At 40.4% G+C, this 21495-nt stretch overlaps 1 long non-coding RNA gene across 2 annotated transcripts in view; it reads right to left on the reverse strand.

Moving 5' to 3' along the window:
• Positions 1 to 2191: 2191 nt before the first annotated feature.
• The window catches only part of LOC139079413 (uncharacterized), a 64196-nt gene continuing 44892 nt past the window's right edge, over positions 2192 to 21495 (reverse strand). For both annotated transcript variants that reach the window (XR_011533036.1, XR_011533033.1), the window contains one exon: positions 2192 to 2694. This is a non-coding gene — a long non-coding RNA (uncharacterized lncRNA). The remainder of the gene's footprint in view (positions 2695 to 21495) is intronic.

The following is a 21495-nucleotide window of genomic DNA, read 5'->3' on the forward strand; positions in this document are numbered from 1 at the left end:
ACAGAGTGGCTTAAAACAAGAACTGTGTATCATCTCACAGTTTCTGTGGTCAGCAGTCCAGGCGTAGCTCACTGAGTCCTGGTCAGAGTCTCACACGCTGTGGTCTGTGTTCTCATTTGGAGGCTTAACTGGGGAAGAACCTGCTTCCAGTTCACTCAGGTTGTTGGCAGAATCTTTCCCAGGATTTATCAGAGTGGGCAACATCCTAAATGAGATCAATCTCTGCCCTAAGCTTACATGTGGATTTTTAAAGGTCAACATCTTAACATAACTCAGAGGTAGAAGATAACACTTTATTCCTGGAGGCATCCTCTAGATAGCAGGAAAGACATAGGAAGAAAGAGGAAATTAATGTATTTTCCCACTATTCTCCTTCCCCTTACCAAACTCGTCAGGGAGTCCTCCCAAAGAATTTAACCCTTACCTTATTAAGAAAAAAAATGTAATTTCAAAGCTCCTGCTGGTTCTTTGTATAGCTGGAGGTAGAGGCCTGTGTATAAGGCCTCATCTTTTAACAAAGCTCTTATTAAGCTTTTGACCTCACAAAAGCAGGCCAAGGAAATAGTTTGGGGTGGAGAAGGGAGGTATGGAAAGCTAAGTTACTAGGCATAATAAAGAAATAGTGAATGGGTGTTGCAGGTTCGTGTAGGAAGTGAGGAGAAGCAAAGAGGGAGAACCCGTAACAAGGTGAGGAAGCCAGAAAAAACATTCCCTATGGTAAATGGTCAAGCATTTAAGAATAGCACTGTTCTTTAGTAGCTCCTTGTTTTTCCATTTTTAGTGTTACCCTGTGCCGTGCTGTGCTATACTTTCCCTCTGTTACCCAAAAACCATTGCTAAAAGTCTGTACACACAGCTGCCTTCAGTTAGGGACTCTGTGGTTAATTTAGGGATACAGCAGTAAGGGAAATTATAATTTCCCTGAGGGACCAGCACTGCAGGGCGGCCCACAGTCCTGTCGTTCTGAGCAGAAACCAGGGCAGCGCTGAGAAAGATGGTTAAGGGCCAGGTAGCAACCCAGTGGAACTGACAATACCTTTCATCAAGTACGATAGAGGAAGGTGACTCTTGAAGGGTGACAGGCAGACTCTTGGGCTCTATTCAGACTCTCCAGGGCCAGGATGCTTTCCCCACACTTTATGTGGGAGAGTCATGCTGGGACAACCATTCTGCTGGGAGTCAGGTAATACACGCTCTTCTCTGCAGCTGTCCCACTGAACTGGAGAAGTGGGGTGCTGTGCCATCACCTTTGGAATTGTGCTGTCTGCTAAGACTGAAGACTGGGAAACAGAGCTCCTCATTGCCCTCTGCTGGGCAGCCTCTCTGTGAGTGACAGACGTGGCTTTCACAAATGTCACTTTGAAGGATGAGCATCCCATCGTCTCAATGAGCAGTTACATAGTGATCAGAGAGCTGCAAGCTTGGGTCCCTTTTCTCTCCAGCTGTCAAGGGAACGGCTGCTTACAGAGCTCCATGAACAGAATCCATCCAGGAAAGTGTAAGGCAAAGGAAGGATGAGCAGAGCTGCCGTCAGCCTGAGCACAGCCTCTTCTGGGCATTATTCTCAAGGGGGAACCTCGACACATCACCTTCTCTAGAGTGATACAAAGTCATGGCTAACTATGCAAAGTTTGCAGTTGCCTGCTTCTTGGGTGTCAGCTGACAGCAACACACACACACATGCGCACACACACACACATGCTCCAGAAAATTTCCCTGCAGTAAACCATGGCAATAGAGATGCCAATGGTGCAGATTTCTTGTCCGAAGAGACACAGTAGCTTCTGGCATCTCAGTTAAACTCTCTAAAAAGTCCTCCATGGAATTTTTATTTGTAGGAGATATATGCTCTGCTCAATTAACCTCACTGTAGACGTTATTACCATCTCTTTTCATACTTACTCAAGACAGAGTCTGAGCCAAGAAGGATCTCCAAGAAGGATTATAGCATATAGAAAAACTTATTGTAAAGCCAAATATAAATAATTTGGAGACTGCATATGCTTTTCTTTCTTACATTCAGAAAATACTAACTGAATATGTGCCCTGAGCCAGCCCTGGTGCTGGTCCCTGGGATGATAGTGTTGAACAAGACAGACAAGTTGCCTGCACCAAATTTACATTCTGTTGAGATGTTTGAAATAATCAATCACTCTGCTTTTTTCTGCACGAGGTTTCAATCTAGACCAAATTTAAGATAGTCCAACCATTTATTTAAGCAGCCAGACTGGAGCTTCCCTAGATAAACTATTTGGCTTCCTGAGGCAATTTGCCAGTGGCTCCCAGAAACTACAGTCCACGTGGATAAGCAAGCAGAATCCCTAATACTGCCAGGTGATGCTGCAGCCGGGCGGGCTCAGCTCCCAGTACCAGGTGTCGGGATCAGCAAGGACGGGGCCATGGGGAAGCTCGAGCCGTCTTGGCTGATGCTAACTAGGGTGGACAGCAGAGACAGTTGAAGCACTCCCTGCAGCACAGCTTCAAGCCATGTGACCCAGCTGGTCAGGACCACAGTAACAGGGGAGGTTGGCCTGCGGCCATCTCCGCTGGTGATTCATGTTCTGCAGACGCGCTGGTCAGGCAAGGATGCTCCAGGCAGAACAGCTCATCACTGGGCAGCCTCTTCAGTCACAGCAAGTCACAGGACACCTTCACGTTTATCCAGTGGGGAAGGAGCTCCTGGCCATAACAGTGCTGATGGTAAGACAAATACAAAAGACACAGGCATAAGACACATGAGGATATTTGTGTGCTTATTACAGTTATCTTGGTACAAATTGTGTCATACATTTTAAAATGTCTTTTATTAAAATGAATGTCTTTGTTATAAGGAGAATATGTACTCTGTTGTCATTAATACCATTCCTTGTCTGCTATTGCCGGGTCTATGTTATCGGCTTCCTCATTCATTCATTCATCTGACAAACGTTCATTGAGCCATTACATTTGCAGGGCCCTAGGGATACAGTGGTGAGCAACACAGACACAAGTCCTGCCCTTGTAAAGTTTGCAGTCAGGTGAGCTGGATGATAATGTAGATTCCTGTTCAGCAAATAGTCACTCCCTGCCTCCTCCCACTATGGGTACAGTATCCTCCTCTGTCCCCATTGACATTGGACATGGCCCTGTGACTTGTTTTAACCAAAAGAATGTTGGCAGGTGAGATGTGAACAGAGAGGTCTTCAACATGCTTGCCTCTTCACTCCTGCCCTTCTTCATAAGAACATGCTCTGGGCAGCCACTGCCAAGGAGGATGACAGGACACATGGGGCAGATAGGAACCCACCCACACGCTGCGGTCAAGCCCGGGTGACCAATAGCTATATATTGACCAAGAGCTAAAAGGCTATTGGTCACCCGGGCTTGACTCCACGCTAGGCTAATGTCGGCCTAGCTAAGCTGAATCAGCTGACTGGTCGACCTTCAGAACCGTGAGCGTGAGAGTAAGCACTGGTTTTTGTAAGCTTCTGAGTTTGGGGAGGTTTGCTGCACAGCGTAATTATGGCAATAACTCTCTAACACAGAGCCAAACAAAGCAAGAAAATTCCCAACATTTTGAAAGTTTGATTATAATGTGCTATTTATTTTCTATGAAAGAAAAATTATATCCCAGCAGAGACATTTTGGAAAACATCAAGTTTCTTACTCTGTCTGTGGGGTTATGACCCACTCTCCTCGTGCCACATCTGCATAGGGGCTTCGTTCACCACTATCCCTTTTCCTGGGTGGGAATAAAAGGGAGTCTGGGTCTTCCTGAAAAACTCACGCACAAGCTCTTCTTCCCAATGCACTCACCATTGTATGCCTAATTGTGTGGATTCCTATTTTAAGCAAGTTGTGAACAAATTAGAGGATATTTAGAAAAGTATGGAAAACGTTATCAAAGGCCTTGTAACTAATGCATGAAGCTGTGGGAAAGCAGAGTGTTCGGCTCATGATAGAGACTCTGTAAATATTGGTGATTGATGTTAGCAGAGAAAAATTGGAGGAGCAAGATAGCTCTTCCAAGAATATGAATGTAGTCTTCCCAAAAATAGAAATTTAAATATATTGACATACTCTTTCTGCTTCTGCACTAAGGCTCAAACAAAACTAAGCCAGCTCTTTGTAGAAGGGTAGTTTTAGGTTAGATGCAGGAGAAAAAAAAAGTCAATGGAAACAGGTTTCTAGGGAAAGCTGGAAACCTGCTCTCGCAAACTACTTTAACATGAGGAGAAGCTGGGGATGTTGGGGCCTGGCCAGAGTCAGAGGAAGGTGCGAAATCACTGTTGCCCAGTATTTCCATATTGCAGATCCCTCTGATGCGGTGAAAACCCCATAGACCACATCCCCTGTTAATTCCTGTAAGCATCAAAAAAGATTTTAGTTTTTTCTTTTAATTTTTATTTTTATAGCAGTAACAATGGATTGTAACATTATATAACTTTCAGATGTACATCATGATACATTTTGAATTCTGTGTAGATTATATCATGTTCACTACCCAAAGACTAATTACAATCCATCACCACACATGTGAGCCTAATCACCCCTTTCGCCCTCCTCCCTGCCCCCTTCCCCTCTGGCAACCACCAATCCAATCTCTGCTTCTATGTGTTTGTTTGTTGTCGTTTTTATCTTCTACTTATGAATGAGATCGTATGGTATTTGACTCTCTCCCTCCGACTTATTTCACTTAGCATAATAGCCTAAAGGTCCATCCATGTTGTCACTAATGGCCGGATTTCATCATTTCTTATGGCTGAGTAGTATTCCATTGTGTATAAATACCACATCTTTATTCATTCATCCCTTGATGGGCACCTAGGTTGCTTCCAAGTCTTGGCTATTGTGAGTAATGCTGTGATGAGCATAGGGAGGCATGTATCTTTATGCATTTGTGCTTTCAAGTTCTCTGGATAAATACCTAGCAGTGGAATAGCTGGATTATATGGTAGATCTATTCTTAATTTTCTTAGGAAACCATACTGTTTTCCAGAGCAGCTGCACCAGTTTGCACTCCCACCAGCAGTGGATGAGGGTTCCCTTTTCCGCACATCCTCTCCAACACTTGTGGTTGTTTCCTGTCTTGTTAATTATAGCCATTCTGACAGGAGTGAGGTGATATCTCACTGTAGTTTTGATTTGCATCTTCCTGATAGCTAATGATGTTGAACATGTTTTGCTGTACCTGTTGGCCATCCGTGTATCTTCTTTGGAGAAATCTCTGTTCAGATCTTTTGCCCATTTTTTAATTGGGTTGTTGGTTTTTTGTTGTTAAGACATATGAGTTCTTTGCGTATTTTGGATATTAATCCCTTATCCAATGTATGGTTTGCAAGTATCTTCTCCCAAGTGTTAGGTTGTCTTTGCATTTTCTTGATGGTTTCCTTTGCTGTGCAGAAGCTTTTTAGTTTGATGTAGTCCCATTTGTTCATTTTTTCTTTTGTTTCCCTTGCATGGTCAGACATGGTATGAAAATATGCTGCTAAGACCGATGTCAAAGAGCGTGCTGCCTATGTTTTCTTCTAGAAGTTTCATGGTTTCAGGTCTTACATTCAAGTCTTCAGTCCAATTTGAGTTGATTTTTGTGCATGCTGTAAGGGAATGGTCTACTTTCATTCTTTTGCATGTGGCTGTCCAGTTTTCCCAACACCATTTATTGAAGAGACTCTCCTTTCTCCATCGTATGCTCTTGGCTCCCTTGTCAAAAATTAGCTGTCCATAAATGTGTGGGTTTTTTTCTGGGCTCTCGATTCTGTTCCATTGATCTGTGTGTCTATTTTTGTGCCAGTACCATGCTGTTTTGGTTACTATGGCTTTGTAGTATATTTTGAAATCAGGGAGTGTGATACCTCCAGCTTTGTTCTTTTTTCTTGTGAATCCTTCGGCCATTCAGGGTCTTTTGTTGTTCCATATAAATTTTAGGATTCTTTGTTCTATTTCTGTGAAAAATGTTGTTGGAACTTTGACAGGGATTGCAGTGAATCTATAGATTGCTTTAGGAAGTATGGACATTTTAACGATGCTAATTCTTCTAATCCAAGAGCACGGATTATCTTTCCATTTCTTTGTGCCTTCTTTGATTTCTTTCAACAATGTTTTATAGTTTTCAGTGTACAGATCTTTCACCTCTTTGGTTAAATTTATTCCTAGGTATTTTATTCTTTTTGTTGCAATTGTAAATGGGATTGTATTCTTAATTTCTCTTTCTGCCACTTCGTTGTTAGTGTATAGAAATGCAACCGATTTTTGTATGTTGATTTTGTATCCCATGACTTGACTCTATCCTTTTATTGTTTCTGAAAGTTTTTTAGTGGATTCTTTAGGGTTTTCTATATATGAAATCATGTCATCTGCAAAGAGTGACAGTTTCACTTCTTCTTTTCCAATGTGGATCCCTTTTATTTCTTTTTCTTGCCTGATTGCTCTGGCTAGGACTTCCAATACTATGTTAAATAACAGTGGTAAAAGTGGGCATCCTTGTCCGGTGCCTGTTCTTAGAGGGATAGCTTTCAGTTTTTCTCCATTGAGAATGATATTTGCTGTGGGTTTGTCGTATATGGCCTTTATTATGTTGAGGTATTTTCCTTCTATCCCCATTTTATTTAGAGTTTTTATCATAAATGGATGCTGTATCTTGTAAAATGTTTCTTTGCATCTATTGAGAGGATCATGTGATTTTTATTCCTCATTTTGTTAATGTGGTGTATCGCGTTGATTGATTTGCAGATATCAAAAAAGATTTTTAAAAAACAACCCTAGTAGATCTACTGGGAAAATTAAAGTTACCTTTGAGATGGTATCTTTCATTTAAAAAAAAAAAGACATTCATTCACTCATTCAATAAATTTTTGTTAAGTATCTAATCTCTGCCTGGCGCTGTTTTTATTCATAATTCTGCAGTAAACTAGGCAAATCACCTGCCCTCATGGAGTTTACACTCCATCACAAGTGTGGTAGTTTTAGAGTAGAAATCTGACAAGGGGTCAGTTTTGAAAATATATAAAAAACTCACACAACTCAACAACAAAAAAGTGAAAAATGGGCAATCCCAATCGAAAAATGGGCAGAGGATATGAACAGACACTTTTCCAAAGAAGATATACAGATGACCAATAGGCACATGAAAAGATGTTCAACATCACAAATTATTAGAGAAACGCAAATCAAAACTACAATGAGATATCACCTTACACCTGTTAGAATGGCTATAATTAACAAGGTAAGAAATAACAGGTGTTGGAGAGGATGTGGAGAAAAGGGAACCCTCTTACACTGCTGGTGGGGATGAAAACTAGTGCAGCCACTATGGAAAACAGCATGGAGATGTCCCAAAAAATTAAAAATAGAAATTCCATATGATCCAGCTATTCCACTACCAGGTATTTATCTAAAGAATATGAAACCACTAATTCAAAAAGATATGTGCACCTCTATGTTCATCACAGCATTATTCACATTAGCTAAGACGTGGAAGCAAACCAAGCGCCCATCAACGGATGGCTGGATAAGGAAGTGGTGTATATATATATCTAGATATAGATACAGATATAGATGTATGCACAATGGGATACCACTCAGCCATAAAAAAGACCAAACCATGCCTTTTACAACAACATGGATGAACCTTGAGGGTATTACGTTAAGCGAAATAGGTCAGACAGAGAAAGACAAATACCATATGACTTCACTCATATGTGGAAGATAAATAAACACGTAGATAAGGAGAACAGATTAGCAGTTACCAGAGAAAGGAGAGTGGGGAGGGGTAAAAGGGGTAAAGTGGCACATATGTATGGTGATGGATAAAAACTAGACTATTAGTGGTGAAGAAAATGCAGTCTATATGGAAACTGAAACATAATAATGTACACCTGAAATTTACACAATGTTAAAAGCCAATATGACCTCAATAAAAAATAAATAAATGAGTAGAAATAATAATATAAATACAGTAAATTGGACTGAATGCTTAAGACTCTTTCTGGGTCTATAGTTCTTAGATCACTATAGAAAAGGTCTATGAATTTATAGTTTCTTGTGCATATTATAATAAAGACAAAGAGTATCCAGAGTTTTGGAAAAAAACAAGAATATGATTATAGATACCATTTTCCAAAAATCCATGTGTACATTTATTATTCGTGATATTCTAAAATTTTAAGATAAAGTTAGTTTGGGAGGTATTTCTCATGTCCTTGTCTAAGTGCCTTTTCCTTCATCTTTTCATTTCTAATCAATGAGGAGCAAGATCAGGCAAATGTGGCAGGAACAGCTCATTGCAATTCCACAATGCCATATTGTCGGGAGGATCTGAGATTAAGCATGGACACCGGGCTTCTCATTCTGTGAAGAACTGTGTCTAGACACATTAGTCAATGACACTTTTGGTCTCATGAGAAGAAGAGCTTCCTCACATCCTTTCCATGCTGTCTTCCAGAGGACTCCAGGAGTGGCTCTCTGGCTGCACAGCTGCGGTCGGCGTGCAGAGGGTATGGCTGCCTATTGACCACATCCACTAACACATTACAGGCAGCTAAAAGGTGTGCTGAAAAGAATTCCACTCCTCCATCCATAGCTCCCAGAACCAGGAGAGAAACCTACCCAGCAGATGTTACAAGAACAGTTCGTTTGAAGTTTCAAAGCTGATTATAGTTATCAGTACCCAATACCTCAACTCTGGTGAGGAATTAAGCATGGATTACAATTTTTTGTTTTACATCTGAGACACAAAATGACTCGGATTAGCACCTTGGTATTAGAAGTAGTATCCACGATTGCCATTTTTCTCAAAAGTCATGAAAGTGGTCATCCTCATCCAGTGAGCCCAGTATGTAGAGGCAGGAACTCAAGGTCACCTTCCTTTCTACACAACAGCAGTGCTCTCCCTGGGCACTGCTCTGAGGTTTTAGCAGCCTGCAAACCTGCAAGGACCACATGGCTTTCTAAAACTTGACTTGCAAAACAAAAGCCAAAGATGAGTGAATAGTTTTTATTATAGGTTATATTTAGTTTATATTACCTGTTTCTTGCTTAAAAGAAAGAAAAACACCTAAACAATAGAGTTGGACATTTTTGAAGATAGAAAAAATAGTCATGGTTTTAAACACTCTTTGTCAGGAGTTGCTGCTTACATCTCTGCCATCTGCTATGGAAACGTTCTAGAAGCTCCATGGAAGGGAGGAATTCAGGCTTGTCTCCTCTCCTGAAGCTACTTTTGCAAGACACAGAAGCAACAAATTCTCTTCTAGTGCCCCATTTTGGGCAGCCCTCACTGTCTTCATGAAGCGATGGTCTGTACGTCTCTCCAGGGAAAAAGAACAATACCCAACATACACTGAGCACGTGTGATGTGTCAAGTGTTATGTATATTATCTTATTTTATCTTGACAATTATTCTCTGAGGTAGATTTGATTCTCATTTTTCAGACTGTGAAAATAAGGCTTGGAGAACCTAAGAATCTTCTCCAAGGTCGCGTAACTAGTAGGTGAAAAAGGCAGGATTCAAATCCAGGTTTATCTGTCTCCAGAGCCCATGTTCTCCATCATTGCCCCACGCTGCCTCCCAAGAAGTCATTTACCTTATTTTAGAAGCTTGATCTCCTTGGTAAAACTAGTCGAGATAACTTGTGGGCAACTCAGTCAGGCTCTTCATGTCCAAAGGCCTAACTCATAATCCATGCCCATTTCCCATCATTTATTAGAGGCCTCAGCTCTTTTCCTGGTAGCTTTTTCCCTCACAAAGGATGAGGCTATGTTGTTCCTAGCAACATGTCCATACGTGCTCTTCCCTGGACCATGGGACACTAACAGCCAACCAGCAAGCGAACCAGGCCAAGCTTTAAGGTTTCAGTCCCATCAAACTTGCTCTGTAAATGCCCTATTACTCTGCTTTTTAAAGAGCTAAATGGAGTAGGGGTGGGGGAAATGGGTGAAGGGAGTCAAAAGGTACAAATTTCCAGTTATAAAATAAATAAGTCCCGGGGATGTAACATACGGTATGGTGACTATAGTTAATAAAACTATACTGTGTGTTTGAAAGTTGCTAACAGAGTAGATCTTGGACGTTCTCAACACACATAAAAAAACTGTAACCATGTGTGGTAATGAATGTTAACTAGACTTATTGTGATGATCATTTTACAATATATACAAATGTGAAATCATTGTATTGTATACCTGAAACTAATATAATGTTATATGTCAATTATAGCTCAATAAAAAATGGTAAATCGAAAAAAAAAGCTAAACAGGGCCTTGGGTTTAATAGGACCCTCTTCTCCATGTCAACAAAACTAACCAACCCCCAAAGTAGGTGCTGAGTGAATTTCAATTTAAGCACATGACAGTTCAAACCCGATCCTAAACCAAAATAATCACTACGATTCTTTTTATTTTTCATGAAAATTCAAAAATATTTTGCTTTAATTTTAAATTCAAATACTTGAACACTAACATATCACACAACCACAACCTTAAATATAGTTAGAAGATATCCTTACATTAATTTGCCAAAGTTTTATTAGCCAACTCATAGGAAAATAATGAATGGAGATAGACCACATCAAGTCCCTTATACAATTTTACTCCTATCAAACAAAATAAAATAAATTAAAAATTATAAAACTCAATGGTCAGCATTAGTGTGCAAGTATATATAAGTATTTTTCAAGGTACTATTCATTGATATTATGGCAAGCCATCTGAAGTTAAATAAAAAGAGCCTTAAAACAATGCATGACTTTTGAACTGGTAATTTCACATTCCCAGAAAATAAATCAAAAGAAAGAAAGAAGTCAATTGTACAAATAGTGGCCAAACAAGAGAAGAAATGGTCCCATGGCTATTACACATATAAACACGGTAAACTTTGAAAGAGAGTTACTTAGACTCTATTAGTACCTAGACATATGAAATGACAGTAAGTGGAAAAAAAGCAGAACAAAAAGCAATGTGAAATATGTATTGTGGCTCAACTTTGCACTGGCATAGTCTCAGGATGATTTGCTGAGCTGTATAGGATTTGTGTACTTTTCTGTAAATATTTCAATAAACGAACTTCTAAAATCTATTGCTGAATTTTTACCAAATTCAGAGCAAAGCTATTTACAATCACGGAAATAAAAAATTAACTTTTCACTCACCAAAAACTAATGACAAATAAAACCAACAAGTAATTTCCATTTTTTATATGATTCCACTTGGTAAACTGAATCTGGTCATAAAGGAAAACCTCATCTTCTCGACAGGATTAGAAAAAAAATAAGAAACTATTTGAGAGTTTCAGTAGACAGATTTACCTGGCATCATCAACTAAATAAAAAATCTTGCTATGTAAATCAGAAGCTGACCATGTCTTCTCTTCAACACCCGTTCTAAGTAAGCAGATAAGCCTTTTATTCAACTTCACTGTCGGGTCAAATGGAAAATTACGCATTGAGGGCCTACTTTGTGCAGAGTGCCGGACTGAACACAGCTGAAAGCTCTAGAACTGCAGATGTCAGAAAGGGAGGCTCCTGGTGCCCAACAATGTCACCTGGCAGTACTGCATTTGTGGGGTCTGATTCTCAGCATTTCAAAGCAGAGCACACTGCTGTCCATATACGTGGAATTGGCCCGTTTCTCATGGATGGGATCATACGAGCCAAGCACATGACATGGCAACAAAACAAACCAATCCGTGGACCCAGAAACCCAATGCGTTGTTTTAACAATGATGTTCTTGACTGATCTGCTTCTGCTCCTGTTAAGGACCCGCTTCCAGATATCGAGGCGTCTTGGAGGCCAACCAGTAATTAGAAGGTTTCTCAGTGAGAGTGCACTCAGCACCAAGGAAGGGAATCTTGAGGAGTATTTCACCCTCTTTGTGATCCCCCTGTACCTAGTGTTCTGCCACTATGGTGCAACCAATCACACTGAACGGAATTTATTAGATTATACAATTGTCTTCCTAGGAACTTCCTATGTACTCTTAAAGAACAGAAGCCGTGTCTTGGCTGCACAATAAACGTGTGTTGCATTGAAATTATTAAGTTGGATTCTCTTCATCCCAAAACGCAACCCAGACTAGTTAGAATACGAGCACTTGCCAGAGTCAATGTGCACATCTCTCTTAGAAAGGACAGAGTAAACCATTCTGGCTATGGAGTGGAGAAAAAATTAGAAGGCAAGTGGAGACGCAAGTGGACAAATTAAGGGGCTAATTGCTAATTTAGGCAAGAAACAATTGTAGATGGACAAATAATTGTTGTATATTCATATAATGGAATGGAATGGAAAACTACACAATTGAGAAAAAGAACAAACTATTGATCTACGCAACAGCATGAATGACTCTCATAGACGATGTGACAAGAAAGAAGCCAAACTCCAGATGTATACGGTATGAGTCCATTTATATGAAGTTCAAGGACAAGACCAATTTATGGTGATAAGGGTCAGAATAAGGGTTTCCTTTGAGAAGATATCAGCTGGGAGGGGGCTTGTGGGAGAATGTTCCCTTCTTAATCAGGGCAGACCCCATGGGGGTGCGTATGTATGCATACTTAAAATATGGGTGCCTTATTGTATTGTGATCATTTCCATAAACTCTTTATTTCATGTAAAAATGTTTTAAAATACTGTTGGTGGCCTGGTCTAGGGTGGTGGCAGTATGGACTGGCAGAAGCAGATAGATATTGGAAAGAGATTTGAGAGGTAAAGTCATTGAGAAGAAAAAATGAGCTAATGCCTGTAAGGTGTTTAGCACAGCACCTGGTATATAGGAAAGCTCAGCAAATGTATATTCTAATAATTGCCTGAAAAGTTCGTGAGCAGATTAAATTAACTAATGCCCATAAAGTACTTAGATCCTTGTCTGGGATATAGTAAATTTTCAATGAGTAGCAAGTTTTTTTAATTGATTAGGCTGTAACCTCTTTTCATATTCATTCTGCCTTATTAAACCCTGTTCTTCTTGGTATTATCTGGAAGATAACCCGTACCCTATGAAGGGATTCCCAGAAAATCCATTTCATCCCCTCTAATGAATTTTATTAGCCTAAGTGTACCACTATAGTATAGCTACCTACATATTGGCTCCCAAGGGATCCTAAGGAAGCCCCCTTCATCAGCTTCCCCAGGACCACTGGAGATAAAGCCACAGGAAGCTGATGCATGTAAGCTTTTACTCTCCTTCTGGTTGCTGCTTCATCATATCAGGATTGTTAGCACCATTTCTTGCAATCGTGTGTCAGGAGACTCCCTGATAGGGTTAAAGCTCCTTAGCATTGTGTAGGAAAGGACATCCCAGCACCATCTGCCAGGCCTGCAATTCTATTAAACTGTCAGCATGATAAATGACAAAGAGAAGGCATTGGAACAGGAGAAAATCTACAGTGAAGTACTGTAGTCATAAAACAAAAAGAACCAAAAAGGATTTAGGGCAAATACACAAACCATCCTTTATAATACAATTTTCACTTGCAAAGAGGGAACAGAGAGACTGAACTATAACTCCTAGGTCCAAGAAGAAGGCAGTAAGACAATCAGTCATCCCTCAGCCCTGATTTGCGGGCGCAGATCAGTGATGCGTGCTCCAGCAGTTCCATCTCTGCTTCCAACCAGGTCTCTGGGGGCTCATTGAAAACACACCTTGTCCAGTTTGTGCAAGAAGATGGTATCTAGATAGCTGGTTACTCTGTGCATCCCTTTGGTTACATAAATAAATAAATATCTCTGAGATGGAAAATAATTTGGTTACTGCTCTTCAACTACAATTATCTCAAGAGAGCAGTCACCAAGCGCATCACTGCCCCACTTCTAAATTTAGCCCCCACTAATGACGTCTTCTGTAAACAGAGCATAGGCAGTCGGTTTCTAAATATTTGGATTTTGGAACGAGTTCCAATGAATCTCATTTAGAGTCACCAGGTAACAATGCCAATATTAAAAGCAATATTGATTCTATGGATGCTAACAGATGACTACTGAAGTGCTAAAAGATTCAAATGGCTTTGAATATAACTTTTCCAGAGAGCAAAGGAACCAGAGGCAGCAAAATCACGAATAATCTCCATGCATGTGATGGTGCCAGAAACATCCCTGGAGACTGCTTTTTCTAAAGAGAAACTGTATAAACCTTTAATAACAATTAGCATGTATATCATCTTGGGTTTTCCCGACACTTTAACCAAAACTAGTAAAACAAGAAGATTAGTGGTGGCAGAGTAAAAATGCAATTACCTCAATAACCAAACTGGGCATATCGGATTCATAATAATGTTGCATCTTCCTCATTTTTTGCATATATGCTGTGTCACCACAGCGAAATGCTTGAATGCAGCAAGTTAAACACTCTTCATTGAGTGCCTTAGGTTTAGGACATATAATGATTTTCCTTCTGGACTTAAGATACACGGTATTGGGGTATTTTACTGCCTTGGAAATGGAAAGTTAATAACTACGTTAACCAGTTGGTATGTGGATGCCTCAATCAGATCATTAAACACAAACATTAATGAGTTTGTTGGGCAAAAACCATAAGAAAACAGAGACATAGGAAACAGATCCATGAAAACACCCCCTGTCTAATCTATAGGCATACGATGCAATTATTCATCCATTTCAAGCGAGGCAACAAGCACTTAAAATATCTGGCAGTTGTCCCACTACTCAATTTGCATGTCAACGTTTCTGTTATATTAAAGGAAAGAAAAATGACATCAGCAACTTCAGTAAGAGGCCTGTTGCTTTTTGCCAACTTATTCAACACGGAGATAAATATCCAGTTATTTGATACATTTCCCCCATGTTGCCTTATTGATTTGGTTAATCTTTATGAGTTTTCTTAATAGGTTTTCTAGGAATATCCTTCACTATTTCTATAAATCAGAATTCATGGTATAAAACCACTCTGGGAAAGGGTTGGAGGACTCCAGAAAGATGGCAAGTCCATGCCTCCTGGGGGAACTTTGTGCCTATTTTGGTCCTAATAGCCATCAAAATGCTTCTCTACTACTCCAAAGCTCCCCAGAATCAAGCACTCACAGAAGTTTGTGGTGATTCACGGATTCCCAGCCCATGAGAGGATGAGAGAGTACCATGGGTAGGAGACACAGTGGACTATGGCCTGGTTTGGGTGGCTGCACTTGCAATCGCCAGCTCTGGGATCTCGCAGAAATTAAAATACTGGTTACTTTTTTCTAGCTGACCACCTGCCATGACCAGGTACTACACTAAGCGCTTCATACTCTCCGTCTCATCTAATCCACTGAAGAATCTCGATGGCCTCATTGTTTCCCCAGTTTTTCAGGCAAGAAATCTGAGATTCAGGGAAGGTGGTAACTTGCCCCAAGTCCCACAGGGAGGAAACAGTAGGTCCACCCGAGTGTTGAACTGGCTCACCACACACGCTGCCCCAGGTCTTCAACCTTTGAAATTACATCATAACACTTTCCATGCTTATCTCACCAGAAGGATGGGAGAAACCAATGGTAAACTCATAATATGTAAGACACTTTGGGAACCAAAAAGTGCTACACGAACGTACAGGCTTTGTATAATTCCAAAATCTTTGGGCATCAAATTACAGAAGATCTATCTGAAACTGGGTTAAGCAAAAAGAATATATTGGTTCATGTAACTGGCAAGTCCAAGGCAAGCAGGGCTGGACTCGGAGGCTCAGAGAATGCTGTCAGGGTTTTCTCTTCATATCACTTGGCTCCACTTTCTTCTGCTTTGGCTGCATCATCATGCAGGCTCCTCCTCTGTGGTGGCAAGGTACTCAACCTATTCTTAGAGCAGAAAAAGGAGGACACTCTCCTGGGTGCTACAGTGAATATTCCAAGATTATTCTCATTATGTCACATGTCCATCCCCAAACCAGTCACTGGGGTAGAGGGTGGAGTGAGATGCTGATTGGTTTAGGTCTAAGGCATGTGCTCACCTCAAGAGCCTAGCCCCAAGTCAGCTTGCCACATACCACCTGGATTGGGGGTGGATTGGGTGGAGGGTTCCGGGGGTGGGAGTGGGGGTGGGGCTTGGGGGTAGGGGTGAGGGTGCCCCAAGGAAACTGGAGTTCACTTACCAGAAGAGAAAGCCACACAGAAAGACATCCACTAAAATATTTTAATAATAAACACTGAGCTTCGTATTTGTTTGCAGACCAATGATGGAGAATGCCTAGCAAATATTATTTGGAGCTAGAATGCTCCAAAGTTAGAAAGCGCATCCATGTACACTATACCATTTCTATTCTCATTATACCCTTACAAGTACAAATCACCATTTTATAGATGAGCAAACCGCGTCTCAGCACAGTTAAAAATTTGCCCAAAGCCACTGAGTTGCTAAGAGGCGAAGGCAGAACGTGAACCTTTTCTGATCCCAATTCAGTAATTTGAGAAGCCAGTGTAGGTTTAATACTGTGGATTTTGATTAAATGTGCACTGGAAGTGAATTTGCCTTAAAGAAGGCGTTGCTAAGCACAAAAGTTCAGCCAACAACATCTTTCCACCCTATACTTTGGGGAAATATTAAACTCTCCCCCTGAGGGTGGACATTTGCAACAAAACATGCCTTTCTAATACTTAACTTCTTTGCTATATTGGACATTCCCAGTGGCAATGTAAATTCTTGGGCCATTCCTTTGGGAAGGCAATTTGGTAATAAAATATCAAGAGCTATAAAAATGTCCATGTTCTTTGAATTAAAATTCTACTCCTGGGAATTTATCTTATGAAAATGATTGAAATAAATGAAGAAAAATTCATGTTTATAAAAACGTCCGTGGCAACACTAATCATAACATTAAGGTTTTGGAATTCAAAGAGATAATGTATGTGAAGTGCTCAGCGGGGGGCCCGCTATCAAATTCCCGGAGGCTGCAGGAATTCCCTGCTTAGCCCTGAATGCTAATGGGTCTTCGCACTGTGTCCTTTCTGCATGGAATTTTCCTCCCCGGATACCTTGGACTCACTTCTTCCTTTCCTTGGGTCTCTGCCCAAATGTGACCCCACCTGAGAGGACTTTCCAGACCACCCTCTCTAAATACCACATCCTCACCGTCCTTTTCTACCTCCTTACCGTGCTTTATTTTCTTTAGCAGATATTTCTACTTCATATTTTATATTTTTGTTTGTTTATTGTCATTGTCTTTCTCTTCCCCCATGAGAAGGTAAGCTCCATGTGGGCGGGGACTTCGGTTAGTTCATTTCAATGTGTCCAACATCTAGAACGATACCTGGAAACTGCTGAACAAATATTTTTTCTGTCTTTATTCTTATTCTTCAACCCTTGGCTTCCATATTTCTTCACTTACCAAAAGTTTTTATTTTACCAACTCCTTTTTTTTTTTTTGGTCAGAAACAGGGCTCAGGCAGAGCAGGATGGATCAGCCTGGGGAAGGCCCAGACAAGCAGGTCCAGAAGCCCTGCTGGTTGGCCAAAGGGCCAAGATCTGAACATATAAGCAGAGGCCAGAGTTGATATTCTGGAGAGGGGCATGTAGGAGCTAAGTGCTATGGTGAGCCCAGACCTGGATAATCAGCTCACAAGAAAAGCATGGGGGATCTAGGACCTAGGGTGTCTGTCAAATCAGGTATAGGTCAGGCCAGCAATAAAGATGGTCAATCAATCTCAGAGAGGCACAGCCTCTCTCAGTGATTTTGCCATAGGAAAAATAATGTTCTGGAAAAAAATGTCAGCCACTGAACCATATGAGATACCAGCAAGGAATTTTATTACTGAGAAACTTAGATCCAAAGCAGGGACCCAGTTATTGGGATAAACTGAAGACTGATACACTGGTCAGTCTTAGGTCAAGAGTTGCCCTGGAGGGAAGTAAATTCCCAGGCACTTCCGAGGAAGGCAACTCCAGTAGCCTGAGCTCATCCCCCTAAAAGAAGAGCTGCAGGTGCTGGCTGAGAGGTTCAAGCACACTGAAACTAGGTAGGGAGAGCAGGCACAAAAACAAATTGTACATGTGATCCAAGGATGTGGCGGCTTTGAGATATGGCGACATGGCTAGACTGAACTACCTTTCTCAGAATTCCCATCCACCTAGGTTTCCAGTTAGGGAGGGCCAAAAATTATACTTCATGCAAGATTTGGAGTGTGAAAGTGGAGCAGTGGCCATTTTTATTGTTTTTGCTCAGAAGGTGGAGGCAGGCATTTTTTGTAGCTCACACACGTTGTTGCTCATCTGTTGGTTCACCTCGTTGATGTGAGGCAGGGGCCAGGCCTATAACTTACCCTTGGATAAAGTAACTTCTAGATAAGTCCACCCTGTCCTGGATCCTCCTGCATCTTCTCCCACTCCTGAGTCAGACGGGCGTTTAGCTCCACGAAGGACACCAGCTCCTCCTGCAGGACACTCATGACGTCAAGGTGGGAGGCAGTGAGAACTGGCATGGGTTCCAGCTTATGCTCATGGATGCCAGCTGGTCCTTATTTTCCCCTCGTTTCTATCCATCTTCCCTTCCCAACTGCCTGTCCTGCAGACTTCAGGACGCACCATCAGATAGGAGGTGACACCCCTACAGAGGCTGTTTAATCAGCTCCCACAATTGTATAAGGTGAAATCTCTGTTTTAAAAATCATATATACATGTATGCAAACCATGGATATGTATACACACACATACATGTATATGTATCCTACTGGTTCTATTTCTGTAACTGAAATATGCTGACTGACACAAAGTGGATCTGGCTGAAGGACTAACTTTGTCTGCCAAAGTCTACTATTGGGTAAATTTTGTCTCAACAAACATTAAAAACCTGCACATTATGGACACCTAATATAATTTAATTAATATCTACTTTAAGTATTAGTCTCCTCCCACAAGACAAAGTTTGTATACAATAGCCTAAAGTTCAGTAACAGAAAAATCCCTAACAAGAAAAATAATTATGGGGACTGGCCCAGTGGTGTAGCGGTTAAGTTCAAGCACTCTGCTTAGGTGGCTTGGGGTTTGCTGGTTCAGATCCCGGGCGCAGACCTATGCACTGCTTATCAAGCTATGCTGTGGCAGGCATCTCATATATAAAGTAGGAGATGGGCAGAGATGTTAGCTCAGGGCCAATCTTCCTCAGCAAAAAGAGGAGGATTGGCAGCAGATGTTAGCTTGGGATAATCTTCCTCAAAAAAAGAAAGATTATGTAAAAACTTCTCCAATTACTTACTCTAAATAAAATTAATGCTTACTAGTAATGCTGGATATCTATCCTACTGGGTTATTTAAAACTAGTTCTTGCAGGACTTCTTTTGACCCAGCAATAGATTTTCTTGAACATATCTCCAATTTCAATAAATCTTTTGATTCTGCCATTTGACATGAATTTTACAAGTTCTATTCCTAAACAACTTAATTAACTGGTTGCAAGATTGAAAAATATTCTTACAAAGACAAAACGTACTCCCTTTAAAGCTCAAGTTATTAGCTTGGGAAAGTGGAATCACTCAGTAATTGAATACCGAATCACTATAAATATTTAGTAGTTTTATATTCTGATGCAACTCTGCATCAATCTGTTACACTGATAAATTCATTAACAATTTAAGCCTGGAATTTGGGGTCTACATAAGCTCTGAATTATTCATTCCACCGTGAAACTGCACAGCATCTCTGGAAGATGTATCTGTTGGTAGTAAAGTTCCACTAATGTGCATTTATAGTAATGGGAGAAACATTGCCAACTGTGTCTCTGATACTCTGAATCAGAGAAAATTTTAAGTCTATTGAGAAAGTGCCCATTTTCATAATGAAAATCCGAACAGTGTTGTCATATCTGTAAAGGAAGGCAGGCACCATTCTCGGATTTCTCTTCATTCAATGTACTGGTCAAGGCATTCTCATGGACTCCTGTGTCCCGTTCTAAGCTTAGGATATTTCCATTCACATAAAAGCAAGACAGTGAATGAGCAATGAATTTAATAGCAAAGCACAGTTGAACTGAATTCAAATTGTTGTTAATTTTAGATACATCTGGCCAGAAAATAATCAATAGGAGAAACATGGAGAGAAGTTTTCTGCCTATGCTGTTGGATCTCTTTGTCTTTTTTTAAGATGATATTTATTAAAAATTTACTCTGTGTCAGGATCTGGGGTAATTTTTTTTACATATATCATTTTAATCCACAGCTCTGCTGGATGGATACCATAGTTATCCCCCATTTCAGTTTTTTCCAGTTTTCCTGAGCTATGATTGATTAGCATTGTATTCGTTTCAGGTGTACAACATAATGATTTAACATATGTATATATGGCAAAAAGATCACTGCAGTAAATTTAGTTAACACAGATCACCTCACATAGTTACACATAGTTACAAAATTGTTTTTCTTTTGATAACAACTTTTAAGATCTACTCTTAACAGCTTTCAAATATACAATACAGTATTGTTAACTATAGTCACCATGCTGTATGTTACATTCCCAGAACTTATTTATCTTGTAACTGGAAGTTTGTCCATCTTGGGCACTGTCACCCATTTCCCCCAACCCTCATCTGCTGCCTCTGGCAACTGCCAATATGTTCCCTGTCTCTATGAGTTTGGTTTTTTTGGATTCCATATATAAATGAGACCATACAGTACTTATCTTTCTCTGTCTGGTTTACTTCACTTAGCATAATGCCCTCAAAGTCCATCCATGTTCTCACAAATGGCAGAATCTCCTTCTTCCTTACGGCTGAATAATACTCCATTGTATATATATCACATCTTCCTTATCTATTCATCCGTCAGCGGACATTTAGGTTGTTTCCATATCTTGGCTATGGTAAATAATGCTCCAGTGAACATGGGGATGCAGATATCTCTTTGAGAACGATTTTGTCTCCTCTGCTTATATTCCCAGAGGTAGAATTTCTGGATCATATGGTAGTCCTATTTTTTTTCTTTTTTTTTTTTGAGGAATATTAGCTCTGAGCTAACATTCATGCCCATCTTCCTCCATTTTATATGTGGGATGCCTGCCACGGCATGGCTTGATAAGTGGTATGTAGGTCCACACTCAGGATCTGAACCAGTGAACCCCAGGCCACCGAAGCAGAATGTGCAAACTTCACTGCTGTGCCACTGCGCTGGCCTCTGGTAGTTCTATTTTTAATATTTTGAGGAAGCTCCATACTGTTTTCCATAGGGGCTACACCAATTTACATTCCTACCAAGAGTTCACAAAGCTTCCCTTTTCTCCACAGCCCTGCTAACACTTATTTCTTGTCTTTCTGATGATAGACATTCTAACAAGTGTAAAGTACTATCTCTCTGAGGTTTTGATCTGCATGTCCGTGATGATTAGTGATGTTGAGCACCTTTTCATGGCCATTTGTATGTCTTCTTCTGGAAAATGTCTATTCAGTTTCTCAGCCCATTTTTAATCAGATTGTTTGGTTTTTTGTTATTGAGTTTCATGACTTCCTTATATATTTTGGATGTTGATCCCTTATCAGATATATGATTTGCAAATACTTTCTTGCATTCCTTAGGTTGCCTTTTCATTTTGTTGATGGCTTACTTTGCTGTGCAGAAG

Source organism: Equus przewalskii, chromosome 25, assembly GCF_037783145.1.
Source record: "Equus przewalskii isolate Varuska chromosome 25, EquPr2, whole genome shotgun sequence".
NCBI classification, from domain to species: Eukaryota; Metazoa; Chordata; class Mammalia; order Perissodactyla; family Equidae; genus Equus; species Equus przewalskii.